Source organism: Puntigrus tetrazona, chromosome 2 (genome assembly GCF_018831695.1).
Source record: "Puntigrus tetrazona isolate hp1 chromosome 2, ASM1883169v1, whole genome shotgun sequence".
In the NCBI taxonomy this organism is placed as follows: Eukaryota; Metazoa; Chordata; class Actinopteri; order Cypriniformes; family Cyprinidae; genus Puntigrus; species Puntigrus tetrazona.
The window spans coordinates 19,947,299-19,965,160 of NC_056700.1; the positions used below are offsets into that span (position 1 = coordinate 19,947,299).

The 17,862-nt window shown below is 37.4% G+C and overlaps 1 pseudogene; it reads right to left on the reverse strand.

The window, feature by feature from the left end:
• Positions 1-246: 246 nt before the first annotated feature.
• LOC122327279 overlaps positions 247-17,862 on the reverse strand; it is a 41,920-nt pseudogene continuing 24,304 nt past the window's right edge.

Sequence of the window (17,862 nt, forward strand, 5' to 3'; positions counted from 1 at the left end):
GCACGGCTTGAACAGACGTCTTTGGCGAAGTGCATGTGCTATAAGTGTCCTCGCACATCCAAACCCAAGTCCCTGAGAGCTTCCACTCGGAAGTACCACATCATCCCCTTTGCCTCTTTTTCATTTCCTGTTCACATGGGTTTGGGAGGAATGTTCTGAGCCCGGCTGAGCAGCAACGGAATGTATACATTCTGGAATAACTGTCCTGTGAATTCTTCCAAGCAACATCTGCTTTGCGTTTCAAGTCTAAACCCCGCAGGAAGCCATTCTGTAGTCCCTGTCAATTATGTGGATGTGACTTTCTGCCCTCTCCTGTGGCACCTGCTGCAGGACATAAAGCAGACAGACGCTGCACGACCTACAGAAACAGAAAGAAAGTGCAGATATTCCCTGGTTCTTTGCACACTAACATACACATGACACACTCATCTGTCTGACAGAGACAAAAGATGTATTCACACACACTGAGTTAGAGCCCAGGTGTGTCTCATTTCTGGGCATGATAAGTGTGAGACCTATCCCAACATGCATCTGTCTGACACTCTTTTCTGGAACTGGGAAATTCATCTACTCTGTTTTCTCCTGGAGACCTCCAGCACACCGTGCTGGAATGTGCATGTGGAGACTGTCCGGGGTTGGAACGCCTCTCCCGTGGAGGCTTCTTCCCTTTCTGTCTCAATGCATCTGCCAGCATCTCATGATCACAATAATAACAGAGCCATAATACCAGAGAGCCTGACCGGCACAGCTCTCCAACACACCCCGGTCTGTATTTCAACACAGCTGGCAAACCACATGTAGTCACCTGAGTGAATAATTCATGAATTTGCGAAATAACATGCATGACGCCAGATATGAGGTAATCTAGTGACCTACTCTCATATGCACATGGAATTATGGAGGCAAAGAAAAATGTCTAAATAACAAAACTGGGACCAATACAAATAAAGCTCTGTATAAGACTTAAGCTTTAAAAAAAATCATTTCACAGAAAGATGAAAGAAAATTTAGATTTAAAGAGAAAAGGAACAACAAGGCAAAAGGTGAGAAGTAAGGAGATGAGAGGAAAAGAGAGATGATGAGGGGGTGATATGAAGAGTAACAAGCAGAGACAAGATTCAAAGACATCAGAAAAGTTGAGATGAGAGGAGATGAAGTGAGACAAGGAAGGTAAGAAATTAAAAAAGGTGAGAGCAGATGAGAAGGAAAGTAAAGAAAAAAAGAGGAAAAGTTGACAATGAAAAAAAAGACAGACAAGGCTAAATAAGATAACAATAAGAAAAAGAAAAACACAGATGAAACTAAACAAAAATAAAAAATCCAGATGGGAAGAAAGACAGGAAAAAGAAAAGACAAAATGCAAAGAAATAAAATAAATAAAAATATACAGTATGTTACTATATGATACTGGAAATATACGATACGATACTATACAATACAAAATTATACTATAGTACTATAGTATACAATAAGTATGCAATACAATACAATACTATACGATACTACGATACAAAAATATACGATACAATACTATATGATACAATTCGATAGTATGCGATACAATACTCTACGTTATGATATGATACCATATAAGAAGAGAAGAGAAGAGAAGAGAAGAGAAGAGAAGAGAAGAGAAGAGAAGAGAAGAGAAGAGAAGAGAAGAGAAGAGAAGAGAAGAGAAGCAGCAGCTCCTCTGCCACACGCTCATCATGTCTCCATGAGGACCCCATAAGTGCTCATGTCTTTCCCAAGACAGACTGTTTATTAGTTTTGCCCTTTCAGAAGCTCTGCTGAAAAGGACCCGCCGTGATTAATGTTTAATGAAGGAGCTGACACCACTTCCAATTCAGCCTCTGTCTACCTGAGACAGATACCCAGAGCTCCAGGTAATTGAAGTCACAATGAGTCTCTTTTGACTGTGAAAAGAGTAGAAAACAACAACTATCAGGGGAGGTGGAAGAAAGTTCATAAAAGAGAGCAACAAAGTTCATAAATACAAGGACAAAACAAAAACACGACGCAGTCAGCAACTTTTAATGCAATTCAGAAAGTTGATCACAGACATGAAGTTATAAAAAGGTTCCTGTGGAGTTTGACAGTTTCGTTCTAAGCTCATTCAACAATCAAACTCCTAATTTATTTATCAGTTCTTCTCTTTCTCTTGCTGGAAGTCTCTCGAGTAGCACAGAAGGATTCTTGCAAGCCTACCACCACAAGTCTGTGTTTTTGCACTATGAAGGCTATGAATCTTCAGTTCCTACAGTGGCTAAAGGTTAACAGCTCTACAGATGAATAACGAGCCTCATGACAGTGAACTTTATGATTATAGATCTCACCCAATGCAGGTATTGGCAGGCCAATTCAGGTAGAGATTGTGGGTGTGATGAAAAAGCCCACTCAGCAGATTCAGTTCTGGTCTGGATTGATTCATTCTAGATGAACCAGTTCTTTTTTAGTCAATCAAAATTGTGAAGTTTGACATTTTCTAATGGCCCAAACCCTTTTCTTATAAGCCAATTCTGTTTTGTTCATTAGAAACATGGATCATAACCAGTGTTATAACTCGATTCTTTTAGTGAATCAAAAACATGATATGTGACTAATTTGGACAAATGACTCCTATGAACCAGTTCTTTTAATGAATAGTTCAAACAAACTAAATCAGAATCAAATCGCAGATGAACTGAAATCACTGAAGTAATGGATTATAGCCATGTTGGATGCCACATTTAATCTGATGCAAATTAAGTCTGTAAAGAATAAAGGGGAATAGGACAGAATTTGATCATTGTTGTTTATTGTACTATTGCATACATCAACGCTGAACATTCATTAATTGAAAAAGAGTAAAATGCAACCACATGATACAGTAAACAAGCATCTTGTTTAATCTGCTTAAATCCCGATTAAAATAATTCAAGCCTATTTAGAAATCCTGCTTCCCTTTAACACCAACTTATCATTCTCTTCATCTTGGTTTCTGGTCTGTAAAATGATCTCATGAGCCAAAATGGCAGAAGATTCTTTGTTCCTGTGAGATAGCCGAGAGGCTCACAGGCTCTGAGGGGCAATGATGTCTGCAGTCTAGATATTGACCCCACTAAGCTGTCAGCAAGCCCTCATATCTTCCCTCTCATCCATTCATCCCCATCCTTTCTTCTTCTTTTTTTTTTGAGGAAAAGTACAAAGCAGATCTCTCTCTACACATGGTCTCACACACATTCGGAATGAGAAGAAGGTGGCACGGTGCCTGTGGCTCAGAGACGTCCGCTGGACGCTTATAAAGGGTAATGGACAACTGCCGATAGCTGATGTAGCATGAAGATGTTTCTCTGCATGACACAGAGGGAGCAGAGAGGGATTAAGTGGGTTAAAGGGATAGTTCACTCAAAACTAAAACATTTAATCAGTCTCATGTTGTTCAAAAAATGTGACATGCTTCCTCTGCATAATACAAAAGAAGAATTTTTGAGGAACAGCGATGGACACTACTGACTAAACACTCAGAGGTTTTCAAGTTTTATAGGTATATTTCATAGAGGTAATGGTTTCATACTGTACAAACTGAAGACAGTCCAATTGTGAAGACACTGAATTTAATTTTAGATACCAATACCTGCACCTTATGAATAAAAATTTAGTAGAGAAAAAAAAAGAAGGACTGAAAATAAAAGATAATATGACAAATGAAAAGAGATTGAACAGAAACAAAACAAAATGAAAAGAAAAGAAAAAAATGGCAAGAAAAATGGCAAGAAGAATAAAAAATCAAGTGAAATTACTTGTGAACAGGTTCTTATTAATGAATCAAAAACATACAGCACAACTGCAGCTGGCCAATTTCATAAGAACATTTTAAATGACTCATATGAACAGGTTCTTTAGTGATTCAAAATAATGATCAGTGTGAGCCAACTGCTAAAAAAAAGACTCCTATGAACAAGTCATTTTAGTGAATTTAAAAAACACAGCACACAACACCTAATGGAAATTTAATAAATGAAGATAATAACAAACAAAGCAAACAATCAGACCATTTTACATCATCTTTGCCTTCTATATCATCTACATCTCAGTCAGATATTCTATCATTTGGGTGTTGTTTGGTTTTTGTAACTCAAGTCAAATGGGACTATTGTCCTACATATAAAATTCTACTAGAAGAATTCTACTTGAGCAGCATACATTCGTCTGGAGATCCTCTCATAAAAACTCAAAGACGTCTAGTTTGACTCGAGCTCCCACTTCCTCTAATATTGGAACAATTTTCTTTTTTACGATGAGACCCATCAATACTGCATTTGTTCTGTACACTCGACCCATAATCGTGAACTTACTGTTTGCTCTGCGAAAAAAACGGGGTTAGTCAAATTAGCAGGTTTCATTCCATCAATGTTCATGATTATTTCATATTCCGCTGAATATTTCAGGCAGGGTGGAGGCCGCCAGGACATTAACTATTAAAACACTGCTGAGGCTCAAAGGCAAGATGCTTTTATTCAAGCTGCATCCTCGAACGCAAGCAGATCTAGCCTTCCGAGATGAGCGCCTGGGAGCTGTCACAAGCTTCAAGAGTGACGCTAACCTGAATGGATGGGAGAGAGAGGGGCTTCGGCAGAGCTAATGACGCCGCCTCAGGGATGATCCTCATTGTCATACTTGTTTAAACATGCGCGCGCATGCGATGTGCAGGCTTGCGCGTGCAGACACATCTATCGACTGAATGCACAAAAAGCTAATAATGAGTAGACTGTCCATCATTTAAATGATAGCTCCGTGTATGAGACCTGCTGAATCAGGTCAGAGGTCAGAGATCAAAGGTGACGAGCGTGTAAAAAAAAAGAGCTTAACCACATACGAATGTTTAAAAATGCTTTTTAGGCAAGTCACTGTGTTTGGAAACACGGTCATTGTCTTTCTTCCTGTCCTGAATCATCCATAAATGGCTTTAAAAAGTAATAATAAAAAGGTTTACCCACAGAAATCTCTCTTATGGGCTTTCTTCCAGCAAGCTGACAAGCCTCATGTAATTGCTATAATGGTAGTCCATACGACTTAAATGGAAATTTTAATTCTGTAATTAATTACTGACCCTCTAAATCCACCAGATTTTTGTTCATCTTCAGAACATGAAAAGCCTATCACGTGACTTTGTAAAATTAAGGTCGAACCACATCGGGGACACCAGGTTTTCACTCAAAATCCCCTAATTGCTATTTAAAACTAGCCCAATCACATTTTAAGGGAAATTCTTTTGGTAAAAAAAGCATGTTCTGTAGGGTGTAAAATGAATACACAAATTGTAAAAATTTGTAAAATTAACACAATATTGAGGTCATGGGCATGAAAAACAATGTGCGGCAACAGTGGGTAAAGTAGCCCAATTCAACCTGGCAACTATTTTAATGATGTCTTTACTACCTTTCTGGGTCTTCAATGTGGTAGTGCTATTGCTTTCTATAGAGGGTCAGAAAGCTCTCAGATTTCTTAAAAATGTCTTAATTTGTGTTCTGAAGATGAATGAAGGTCCTATGGCTTTGAAACGACATGAGGTTAAATAATTAGCGACAGCACTTTCATTTTAGGGTGAACTAACCCTTTAGGTTTTAATCTACTGAATTTGGCAAGCACTGAATGAGGAACAGACTGGAATACAAGAAAACACTTTCCACAGAAGCACAACAATTGTGATGCTGTTAGGCGTGCCATGTCAGTCTGAATGATTGCAATAAAATAAAATCCACTTCCATCCTCGTACTGCATGCCTAATGTAAATTCAGTAGTAGTAAGTAAAAATATACATGAGCAGTTTGTGTTAGTTGCGTGAGTGGTACAGTATGTGAATGCGCGTGCATTCACCTCAAACTGTCAATCAATGCTGCCTCTCTCCCATTAAATTCTGTACATCTTGCCTGAGGAAGTGCTGAGTGCTTTGGTCTCATCACAAAAGTGGTCTAACAAACACAAGATTGTACCAGATCTGCCAAGCCACGTTTAGCCATGATGATGGCGAAAGCTCTGGTCTGTGTTTACATCTGATGCAATTCAGCCACTCGCAGTTCATATTTTTAATTAACAGGGCAAGTGAATCCAAGAGCTGACGATCTTACAGCAGAACATTCATGAAAAAAACTGATCTATCCATCCACCTATCTGTCAAGCTTTTCTATTTACCTATCCTTCCGTCTTTCTGACAATCCCTCCATCCATCCAGCCATCCAATCAATCTGTCTGTTTGTCCATTGTTTGTATATCTGTCTATCATTTTATTGTTCAGTTTCTCATTCAGTCCATCTGTTTATCTGTTTGTTTATTTATCTATCTGTCCATCTGCCATTCTGTCTGTCATTCTATAATTGTGTCTGTATCTATCTATCTATCTATCTAGTGTACTACTTGCATCAGACGATCCATGAACAGCCAATGGTTGTGCTGTTTGAAGCTAGTAGAGCAGTTATTCAACAAAGCAGAAATTCTTTGGTAAAGGCGAGTGACGATACTGCTAACACCTGTTCACACACATATTAAAAACTAAAAAACAAAAAAGTGCTTTCAGCTAGTTGCAAATTGGAATGAACACAAACGCACACACACATACAGTAATGAGCTCCACAGCTGTTCAGCTCCTGGCTGGGTGTTGCTCCTTTTGGGTAGGGTAGATGTTGGCGATCTCTCCTTACCTCTCTACTGGATCTCAATTAAACATTCATCTGTTTGCACACCAGCTGTTGCTGTAACCGACTTGCTCTTTTTCACACAGCACTAAATACACGCGAGATCTAACGAACACAATATGCCTCTCTCCAGATCACGTATGCACTGAAATGCAATGATGTATCAACCCACCAGATACGCGTTTCCTTTACTTTGAGTATTCAATGCCAAAACATCAAACACTTCAGTGGACTAATCTTGCCATTTTCCCTTCCTGCCGTGAATGTTGCTCATCAAACTAATCCAAATCCATGTTTTCATCAAAGTACACAAGCTGTACAAACACTAAATAGTTTCCCTAAGGATCTCAGAGTGGAAGCAAGATCAAACAAGCGGGTGTATATACCTGAGAGAATTATCGTTGCAAATACAGGTAGTTGTTCGGTCGTTCTCATGCAAAATGTCTCTTTAGATGCAGCTCTGCTGAAGGGTTTCCTCTTGAGCTTTAGCCTCATGCAACTAGCATATAAATCTGTCTTATGATGTTTTCTACAAACACAATAACAAGAATCGGCTTTGTTTCAACACTTAAAACTCTCCTAAACTCAGAAACCTCCGCTTTTCACATAAAATGCTCTTCTGATGGAGTCTGCATGAATTTATTATGAAATGACATTGTCACCGCAGTGAGAGTTGAGCTCCTCCTGAGGGGAGACAGGAAGAGACAATGAGTGTGAGGAGAAAAGTGATGTAAGTACATGGGTTTGCCAAGGTCAAGAATGTCTTTAGGGTTAGTTTATGTGCACTGCCATCCACATGCACAGCGCTGGTTTGTTATATAACCGTTAGTAGAATTACAACGAGATGTACCCGCATGACAGAATGAGCGATAGACATTGTTGGAAGACGAGATGTAACAACAGGCAGAATGAGGGAGAGATAGACAGACAGAATGACAGACAAATATATAGACAGATGACAAACAGGCGGCTAAACAGAATTAAAGCATGATAGACAGAATGTCAGATGGACAGATATATACAGTAGACAGATAAAAGATGGAAAGAATAATAGACAGATAACCAGACAAAAAAATAAAGAGAGAAAATGATGATACACACAATAGAATTATAGAATAGATAGATAGATAGATAGATAGATAGATAGATAGATAGATAGATAGATAGATAGATAGATAGATAGATAGATGACTTAACAATAAAATGATAGACAGACATAAAGACATATGGACAAACAACAGACAAACAGAAGATAGACAGAAAAAACAAAAAGAATAGGATATTATAGAACAGATAGATAGACAAATAGAAACAATGACAGGAGAACAGTATAATAACAGACAGAGAGACAGTTTTACAAACACAGATCGATAAACAGGCATACAGAACAATACACAGAGACAGACAGACAGAACAATACATAGTTTGAAAAGAACTGAATAGTATGAAGGCTGATGATGATAGACAAACACATCAATCTTATACAAACAGACCTTCCCATGGGTGTGGCCAATTCATTTAAAATTAAGAATGCAGGTTAGATGACTTATTTAATCATTCTTTCCAGCAAGTCACAGTAAACTGTAGACCACCAGTAAGAGAACAAATAAAGAAAAGAGTATTGGCAGAGGCACCGGAGGGATGTGGACACATCCTGAGACTGACTACCTGCACTACCACAACAATGAGAAACCAAGAGCGTCTGGGAATATACGGACTGCAGCAATTAACTCACGCTGAGAGGGAATCACTCTGGAGAATCAACAGCGTCTCCATCGCGTTTCCGGCAGCCTCAGGGTGGGAATAAGAAAGCAGTGGGACACGTGGTGAAGGGAGGAGATGGTTGACAGTTAAACCAACATCAGTGGGATTCCCTTGTTTGACTAGTTCACCCCTACTGAGCACAAAGTGCCACCCAAGGGAGAGATTACACTCAAGACATCATTACTGAACAAACACACACTCACACAATATCAGTCTGCAGTCCATTAATGGCGCAGAAGGGATGAGCGGCGTAAGCGGGATCACTCTTAACTAAGCTGTATTGTAGGACACAGTTTGTAATTTGACTTAACAGTAAATGGTTTTAAATGGTTTCATCAGTTCATGAGAATAAATGGTTACAGAGCTTTGGTACACAATTTCAACAGATGTCCCATGATGAACAGTAATGGACGAGAAAAAAAAAACATTTGAAAATGAAAAATGTTATTTATTTAATTGTTTATTTGTTTCATGTGTGTATTTGTAATTTAATACAAAAATATTAAATTATAATATATATATATATATATATATATATATATATATATATATATATATATATATATATATAATCATATATATCTGTCTAAATGTCTGTCTAAATCTGATTCTGGTGGCTGGCTGGTATGCAGTAAAACCATTTAATGCACAGGAAGTTCCAAGTCAGTTTACTCACCGTTCCTTATTAATGCGCTACTTTAAGTAATGCACACAAACCCACACACACACAAAGAGAAGAGAAAGAGAGAGATTGGCCTGCATACACACAAACAAACTTGTCAACGATGCCCCATGACTGTTATTAATAAAATAGCCTAGAGATACTAGATACTAGTAAACTTGCTATTTTTCAAGTAACTAATTTTCAAGTAAGTGATTGCTTGTAGAGAGACACACAGAAATGAATTTAAATAAACTGTACAATTGATTCGAATAAATGTGATCTTACACGCATTATTTCATCTCTGTGTCTGATAGACAGTGGCCAGAATGTTAGCGGTAATGAGCGTAACTGATGAAAATAACCATAACTTTTAAGTTTTAGTTTTAACTTGTCCATAATTTGGCAAATGACTATGGAATAAAAAGCGTTAGAGCGGTTCTTTGTGTCCACGTCATGCATTTAAAACCCTTTAATGCGCGACTAGCCATTGATTATTCCTTGCATATATTATATATTAATGTATAAATTTATTACAAATTATTATTAGAAGTGTTTTTAATTCACAATTTTGTTTAAATGTAGGGAAAACATCTGTACAAAAACGTTTACATGGCTATGGTCTAACATTTCTCATTTTCAGTATCTAAAATAGCTGTTTACATAAATTTAGCAATTAAACAATCAAACTACACACACATACACACACACACACACACACACACACACACACACACACACACACACACACACAAAGACATCAGGTGAGTTTCAAAATAGCAGCAGAACAGCACTGGGAGATGGTTGGATCACAAAAAGGTTCCCACAAGGACACAAATCATTTTCGATAAGAGGGCAGGCAGAATCTAGAGCGGGAACAACCCTGTAAAGCTTGCCTTTTTGCTATGTGAGAGCCAAAAAACCCTCAGTTAGGTACAAGCGCCAAAAATTGGATAAAACCTATATAAAAAGAGAGTGCAAGAAAATCGGTGGAAAATGACCTGAAATTGTCATGATCTATGTATTTTTTCATAGCTAAAGCTATTTTTTCCCCAAAATAATAGCACTATTTGAGGTTGTCACCTATTCCAGGATTGGCCAGATTGAAATGGGTTACATACTGATACTGATTGTACTAAAGGTCCCGCATTGTCAAATATGAAATTTCATGGCTATTTTCATGATAAGTAAGGGTCTAGGGTCTATGTAACTATCATATGAGTTTCAAAACGGTCAATCCACAGTAAAGTGCACACAGCCCGGCCTAAAAGTAGCGGTGATTTTCACAAGCTGTTGTGAATTCCGTAAAAAAAAGTGGCGTCTGCTCACGCAACCATTATCCATGACATTAATGTTAACCAGAAGAAACCAAATCCAGCGTTAAAACTTTGAACACGACCCTAACAACAAAAGACAATACTTTATTGAACTTTTTCTGATAAAAATTGTGCAAAATCAAGCATTTTTGATAATAGTTTCCGTCCGGTCTGCTTGTTTTATCATGTTTAACCACAGCTGTCGCGGTTTTTCGTCTGACAGTGGCATCGTTTTGCGATTATATTTTTAATTTTAGGCTGTTTTATGCTGATTAGGCAAGAACAGGCCAATCAGGAAGAAGCTCATGAATAGTAATCTGTAGTTTTTAGTTTTGTAGTTTTTTTAACAGCTTTGTCTATCCCGTGATAAACAGTCTTTTGTGCAGTTTGTTCCCTTTCCTCCTTGTTCTCATCCTCTCTGCTCTCTAGCATCCTGTGAAACTTATCAGATTCACCTATGAAATAAGACACTGCTGAGGGTGTTGTCATGACCCTATTCCCTTTTTCATGCTCTCTACAAAACTACTACTGCACACCTTTAATATACAGAGATAGGAAAGGACTAAATGAACACTGAAATAAGAATTCAAGAAAAAACTGAAATGCAGAGCCCTCAGAGATGCAGCAAAAAAGTCCTGAATGTCTGTCATGCTTTCAGGTTCTAGTTAAATAGAGCTGGTTGCTATATAAATGCAGAATGCTTACAACATACAGCAAAACATAAATTGGTTTAAAAGCACTTACTTAATGATTCATTTGCACAGCTATTTAAAAATGGTTCACAGAAGCTCCCACTTGTCATTTTTGATACTTAAAATGCAAATGAAAAAAAAAAAAGTATATATATATATATATATATATACACACACACACACACACACATATACATACATACATATTACATATATATACATATATATATATATATATATATATATATATATATATGTACATACATACATCATTCACTGTATAAACATGCACAATCACTGAAGATTAGGATCAGAAAAATTCTTCTTTAGAAAAGAAATGCTCTTATTCGGCAAGAATGCATTAGATTTCAGTGTGAGTATTTATAATGTATTAAAATATTAATATTTCAAACATATAGTGTTTGATTGACCTTTCTGTAAAGAATCCTAAAAAAGTGTCATGAGATGTTTCCACACACATATCAAGCAGCACAAAGATATTTTTTTTTTTTTTTATATCATGTGGCACTGAAAGATGCAGAAATGTCATTACATTTAAAACAAAAAAATATGCATCCTTAGTGAGCATAAGAAGCTTCTTTAAAAATGTTAAAAGAAAAGTCTTACAAGTCTTACTTTTTTTTTAATACTGCATGAACCAACAACTGCTGTTTGATTAGAACACATTTACTTTAATTGAATTGAACACCCTTTTAATATACTGTAGTGTCATATTGCGCTTTATGTAATTAAATGAGTGCGAAAAGGCAAAAAATATTGATAAAAATTATTTTATGTGGATAAAAAGTAATGATATTTATTTGGCTATATTGTCGGCGCTAAAGCTCAGCAAACTCATGGATATTTGCTGCGGGGTCTCTCAGAAACATTTAATTACACAATTCCACTTACATAACCTTCATTCGTAACTTTTCATTTGCTGTTCTTCAGACTTATAACTTTCCCCTTAATGTACAGATTAATAAAGCAGCATTCAAACCGGCCGCTGTCCCTGACCTCGCATTGTCACGGCGGTCCAGCTAAACCTCAGTGTAATCCCAACCCAAAGCACAAAGTGAAACTCTTCAAGCTGATAAAAGCACATACCATTACATTATTTCCAAAATCCCCATCCCTCTTTCAGCACATATTTCCCATGCCAAATCCATAAATGACAGTCCTTCATAATTCAGACATACTAGAAAGTAGGTCAGAAAATGCCCATATGGTATTGACAAAAACGGACCAGACGCTCTCACAAGATCTACTTTGATGGTCCTTCCACTAATATAAGTTTTCGGCCACTTTTAAAAGTTCCTGAAAGATGTTCTTGTTTGTGTGGGTGGAATCCGTTGAGCTCAGACAGAGACAAGGACATGAAATTCAGACTTCAGACGACAGAGACATTTAATGAAACATGGATGGAGAGAAACTTACCTGTGAGTCAGAGGAGGGTCAAGGCCACGGTGGGCAGGACGGAGGAACATAAAGGAAAGGAGAGAAAAAAAAAGACAGACAGTTAAATTGTGCCATGTGGCTTAAAACGACTTCAAGCACAGAGCAACAATGAGGCCTGGCTATGAAAGACGACGAGCGGAAGAGGAGTATGAATCATGTATGCACTGCAATGAAAAGGTAATGAACGAACAATAGAAAATTAGATAAAATGCAAAACTTCTGCCAGATGGAAGATGAATGCGTAGGATGAGAGGGGATGAGAGAAAGAGAAAATCTATTGTACTTGCAATATTATTTTTAATGTTTCATTGCATTTAATCTACAACTTGCTTGTTTTATTGTATTCTTTTTTTTATGATGATTTCTTCTTACTACATTTATGCTATTGTTATATTATGTAGCCAACCTGCAAATGACTGCAAAATAATGTAATATACTAAATACAATATAAAATAGTATAGCTTGATGCTGTGCTATGGAGTACATGTGCTCCAAAGCAAAAAATAATTAAATCAAAAAATCTTTATGGGTGAATTGAAAATGTTTTAATAAATGGTTTTCAATGAAAGTATACTAGGTTTTTAAATATTGCTCGACAATGATCATAAATATATATTTATTTATCTAAATTATACCATTTTGATACACAAAAATCACAGAAACAGGACTGAATCAAATCAAATCAGAATCGAATAAAGTAAATATTAAAACCATTAGCAGCTTGCTTTTCTATGAAAACTGTCACAAAGAAAAAAAACAGTAACAATATTAAAATAATTCAACAAAACCAGCAAATTCATGTTTATACAGTTAATATACAGTTAATTTTATATTGTATTTTGCCTTTACTCTGCTATTTAGCATAACTGGTACAACCCATCTTCTCCCATTCTTTGTTTCAGTATTTTATAGGGCAATAAATGCTTCCAAAACAGTAATGCCAATGCAGTAGTTTGAATTGTGAGACTAAAAGAGTGAAAGAGAGAGTGAGTAAGTAAGAGAGAGTGATGGCTGAGGGTTCTCTAAAGGGGTGGTCTAGGTGAGGCGGTGTGAGATATGGAGGTGTTCTTCCAGCAGGCTGCTTCCTTTCAGCTGTCATCTGTCTCTGTCAGCGCGTGAATTCTCATACACGACTCTCTGAGCTCAGCAGAGCACAGCTGTCTGCCCTCTCTCATGACAGGCAGCAGGACAGGAAGATGCCCGTCACCCCTCCAATACAGCACACATATATACGCTCAAAGACGAGAGCAACACCTGATGCTAAGAGTAGGTCTAAATGGAATCTGAACACATTTTTAACATTTCGAGGGAAAGTCTGCAGAACTCATTTATAGATTTTCTACTGCTTCAATTTAATGTGCAGAGACCACAATATCTCAACTCATTTTAAACATTTAAAATCATTGTCTGCGTATAATAAATGCTAATGAGAAAAAGCTTTTTTTGAATCATTAATGTATAATAAAAAATAATAATGGACCTAGTACATTCCCCTGAGGAACTCCATGTGAAATATTGCAATTTAGCAACCTAGAACAAAAAAAAAAAACATTTAAATACACAGTTTGACACCTATTTGCAAGGTAAGACTTTCTTTTTTAATCTATATGAAAGTCAGCAGGGTTCCATGTTGTTTTTGATCCCATTAGCTTCCACTGAACTGTTTTAAAAACACTGTTCTGAAAAAGTAATAAGTTGCAGTTACATTTGCAAAATAACACGGACAAAAAAGGGTTATTGCCATTGGTATAGCAAAAAGGCCACGTTCCGATCAATCAGCTTCCTGTTTGTCACGAGCAAGTGGTAAATGTGACCCAAACTACACATGTCCGAAAAGGCACAAGGGTGTGTAAAAGAGTATCTCTTTAAATATGAAAAGTGTAAAGTAGCTGAGGTTAACAAATTAAGCACAATTTTTAATAATTGACCACTCCTGGAGCAAGGACCATATACTGTAGAACCTTGAGAAAGACAGCAATTTGAATTCTCTAGAAAGCTTCTTGTGGAATCCGTGTAGGTGTATGAGTTGCTCTAAGCATATCAAAAGAATCCCTAATAAAAATGCACAGTCACTGGTGTGGGATACAGACTGGGTCACTGTGATGCCAATCTCAGTCCATGAACTGGAAACTGTATTATGCCTTCAACATGCGGGCAACGGACCTCAGGGTCAGCTTTGTGTTATTCCTTTGTTGTTATTTTGCAGCATACAAAGACGGACTGTATTCTCATAAACACCAGAGAACAGAGTTTCCTTTCCAAACCAGGTCAATACTTCATCCTCCAGATCCATCAATAAATCTCAAAAACAGTTGCAGGTCATCTGCACAGAAAACCGAGAAAACTGCTATTACAAAACTCTAAACGGCTCGTCTTAATGTGGGTGGCACTAAATTTCACACAAAAGAGAACAGAACCCCAATAAGTAAAGCCTCAAAGCTATAATAGCTCCAAAACAGACTCCAAAAGAAAGAAAATATCTCCATTCCCCCTCTGTGTTTGGCTCAGAGCCCCGTATACACATGCTTCAGCCAGACCTCTAGGAGTTTACTGCATAATTACAGTCAAAACACAGGGGCTGATATATTAACAACAGCTACCGCTGGGCTGTGACCTTCTCACTCCTTTTGAAGTGCGTAGTGAGTGAGAAAGCGAGAGGGAAAAAAGAAAAAGAAAATTAAAATTATTTTGGGAAAGGTCACACAGCTCCCATAGCAGCTCGCTACAGTATGTATCTGCCATCTATGTAGCATGCTAATTCCGTGAGCCGGAGGGGTGCTTTGTAAAATAGAATGTGCTGTGCGTTTATATGGTCACATTTACAAACCGAGGCCTGACCTGACCTGACATATATACATTTTTGCTTGTCTGTTTACAGTTAAAATGAAAAGAACAGATGACAGCAGCACCTCATAGTTAGTAATTAGCTTTATTTCAAAAATAGGTTGATACAGCGCAATGTATACATATTTATAATGTGCAAATGTACATGTATATACATTTATATATTTATATTCTTAGTTTTTATATCATATATATTTTTACAACACATATATTAATATATTAATATATATATATATATATATATATATATATATATATATAAATTATTAAATGAAAAGTCATTTACATACATATTATAATACATTTTTTTTACTATCTAAAACATTCTGTGACTTATGTTCCAGAGCATTTTGTTTATAGCAAGTGTCGTATATATGCCACTGTAATTCATTTTTATTTTATGCCTGCATTTTTCCTGTCCTGTTCTGAATGTTGACACGTTGAGGAGTGACGAGAAACAAAATACATATTTATAGTGTTTAGAAAGTTTTGCTTTGTTTACTTCAACCTGCTTTACACATCCACGGCAAGTAAGAACTTGAATGATTTTCCTGTTGAAATCCTTTACAGTCATGCCAATAAAAATGTATTGACTTTGACTAAGAGAAAGAGAGAACTATTAAAAATATGGCACCGACTGTAACTAACACTCCAGAATGAAACACTGGCTTTTGTGGACTACGTTCTCAAACCAATAAAGTATTACATTAACAGAAAAAGCAAAATGCATAGGTTTGTACTTCTCATGCAGACTTTAGCGTTGAATGGTTACGTTACATTACGTTCGGTGAAGATTATGTTACTGCCACCATCACAATAACATGCGTTAAGTTTGTAAATGTTTATAAATCTAATAACACACTTAATTTGAGTACATTATCCCAATCTGTTCGCAGTAAAGTGTTATAATGTTTCACACCTGTTGTGAATCTTGCTAAAAACTCAAAGCAGGAGATCTCAGATGTCACTAAGCAACATTTTCCACATGGCTGTTTCCTGGTTCCGCTGAGCGCACTAACGCGTTACCTGGCGATATCTGAGCGAACGAGCGAATGTGGCAATAATATCAGAGTTCTTTTATGACATGCGAACCATTACCGTATCTTTGGCTCTACCCTGTCATTAATGTGGGAGTGCGGCTGGGTAATAATTACGCTGATTTCCATCATTCAATCACACTCCGTTTGCTAAACCAGCGCGCGAGAGGCCCGGGGTGGGCGAACGGTCCCCTGCCTGTTCCCCACAGCTGTAATTTGAAGCTGTTTGCATGTAAATGGACTTGCGTCTGCAAGGTGTGAAATCAAGCCAGTCGGGTTGCCCCTCCTGCCAAATGCAATTACATGGACTCGCGGTTCAGCCGAGCCGTAGCTCCTTGCTAAACGCTGGCCCGGACTAATTGTACAGAGCTGTTACGGAACCCAAGATGAAGGAGGAAAAACGAGCAGGATCCTCCGAGCTAAAAGCAGTCAGTTAGAAATGCAATTACAGCAGAGGAGAGGACGGCCGGGCCGACAGTAGAGGTTACAATGACTGAAGCACTCGGTGTGTGATAGCCCATTACCAGTCCGCATGATAGTTTCAATCAGCGTATAATAGGCGTGCATTCTGACGAAACGACATTTTTTGCAAACAACATATAAATCGCAATTATTGTATTATGTAACAATAGATGTTTTGTCAATGCCTGATGTTGCCCTGGAGTGCACGCAATGGACTTTTTCCCTAGTCCGTTGCCTTTCACGTCACAGCTCTTGTGCTGACACGATATTCTCTCGAGAAGGGCTCGAGACTGTGCACCAGTGGTGTGGTCGGGGCCATACGCAGGTATGCGTCGTGCGCTTATTTTTCGCTAAGAATAAGAATAGACCTTCTAAGAATAGATATTTGCTTGTACCCTCTGTATACCCACTTGTTATGTTATTTCGGGAGTCCACCAGTTTAGCCCCTGTCTGTGTCCCATGCTGTTGTGTTAAACTTGTGATTCTTTAATCAGTGCATTATCACTTCTATCGTTCTATGTTTTCCCGCTCATCATCTAGGCCACTGACTGCACATGTCCGCAGTGTTTTGAGCACAGTTCTCTCGCTGTTGAGGTCATATGCAAGTGGAGACACTCTCACATTAAAGTATCAGTAGGAAAGATGAATTAAAGAACAATATATATAAAAAGTTACATAACTGGGAAAACACACACACACACACACCAGCAAACAGCAATCCTGACACGAAACAGCTACTGTCACACCTCACTGCCGAGCCTCCGTTGCAAAGCATCATTTTAGGTCAAATATTTGTTTCTATACAAGTTTGTAGTTATTGCATTTGAAAACAATATATATATATATATATATTTTTACTATATTTTTCTGAAACTATATCCTACTACATGTGATAATGAAAAAATTTGATCATTCATGCCTTTTAAATAAATCTAGACTACAAATTCATAAAGA